This window comes from Camelus ferus, chromosome 13, assembly GCF_009834535.1.
Source record: "Camelus ferus isolate YT-003-E chromosome 13, BCGSAC_Cfer_1.0, whole genome shotgun sequence".
Lineage (NCBI taxonomy): Eukaryota > Metazoa > Chordata > Mammalia > Artiodactyla > Camelidae > Camelus > Camelus ferus.
This window is the reverse complement of record NC_045708.1, coordinates 22,576,275-22,578,127: the sequence shown is the minus strand read 5'-3', so window position 1 is coordinate 22,578,127 and position 1,853 is coordinate 22,576,275.

Sequence of the window (1,853 nt, the reverse complement as noted above, 5' to 3'; positions counted from 1 at the left end):
CAGTCGGTCCGTCTACCCTCCCGCCAGCGGCTCTGCTCAGCGTCGGACCCAGCAGGGAGGGGGCGGGCCTCCAGCGGGCTCCGCCCGTCCCCTCCCGGGCTCACCTATAGCCGCGCAGCCCGGGCACCGCTCCAGCCAATCAGCGGCGCCGGGACGGCCCGGAACTCGGCGGGGGGCAAGGGCAGCCCGGCGAGGCCGCCCAGGGCCCCTTGGGCCTGTACCACGGTCCGCGACAGGCGGGTGGGGCTGCCCCGGGACCGTACCATTCGTCCCGGGGGAAGAAAGCCGGGCTGCAAACTTTGCCGTCCCATCCGGCGTTGGGAGCGTGCTTGAAGATCAGAGGCCAACTTTGTCATTTGACAGAGAACCAGCTGAGGCCTACGGGGAGAAAGTGACTTGCGCAAGGTGACTTAGTTAAGGAAACGGCTGGACCTGGAGTAGAACGCGGGTTTGAACGAGGAGAAATAAGCCGACAAAGGACAGGAAACTACTGTAGGCCAAGGGCTATATAATAGCTTTACCGGTGTTATCGACGTTTTCTCAGTGATCCCCATTATTCCTCATAATGGCTTTGGAAGGGGGCTTTCCCCCGCAGTTTTACAGATAAAGATAATGAAGCTCAGAACTTTGTGGCTTCCTCAGAGTCACACATTCAGTTACAAATTTCATTACACACAATTTTCAGTCATAGATTTTGAATGCCTACTTGTGCACCAGAGGCACATAACAAAGTGGTGGAACCCAGCCCTTCTTACTCCAAAGCCTACTTGATGCAGTCACCTAGGAGTACTAAGGGGATTGTCCTTCCCCTGTGCACTGTAGGCACTTTAGCAGCGTCCTTGACCTCTACTCATTAGATGCCAGTAGCACAACCTTCCCCACCCCCAACACCCCGCACACCCCCTGGTATGTCCTCAGGCACCGCAAAATGTTTCCAGGGCAATGGCTGAGGGGTAGGAGGGAGTGTAAAATTACCTCCCCACCCTACCCTTGAGAAAAACACTATACTGGATCAATCAGTCATCAACTAATCATTATTGAAAGCTAAAGACTTAAAATGCACTGTGATGGGCTATTAAAACAACTACAACAAAAAATGAAAAAAAAAAAAAAACAAAACCACAGCTACAATAATATTAATATTTAGTGAGCACTTACTATGTGCCCTGGTCTTATAGTCAATAAGATATGTTGTTATGCCTCTTTCCAGTTTGAAGATTCCTTGGTCACTTGAGTTCCTCATTTGGGAACTGCATTTGGACCATTAATTATAAAGGTAACAGGAGATCTAAGACTGGGCAGTTCTATTACAGAAACAGCAAAGCACCATGGAATAAACCCTATTCGCAGTTCTGTGCTGCTGCTTCCTAACTAAGAAACTTTCTGGGCCTCCATTTCCCTCTTTGTAAAATGGAGTTCACCAACTCTGTCTGCAGCAGTATCCAGAGGAGGGTGGGGATCAGATGAGGTCATGGGTGTGGCAGCATTTTATAAAATGCACAAACTCAGTGTGTACAGAGGTCAGGCACAGGTGGTTTGAGTGGATTTATATTTACATTATTTATGTTAGTTTGCTTTGGGACAATTTGCTTATTTTTTTAAATCAGATTCTTTTTCACTTTCATAAAGAAATATGTCCTTCCCCCATCTTTCTTCAAATACACTGCCATCTTCAGGTATCTTTAATTTTCTCACTTTTTAATGGAAATATGGGTGCAAAAAACTATTTCATTTTCCTCTTTATTATAAGAACAACAGCTCGACCATGATGAAAAATAGCCACTGACTCTCAAGTTCATTGTCTGGAAGCAACGGGGTGTGAAGAGGACTCTGGCAAAGGGAGAGTTCATGCC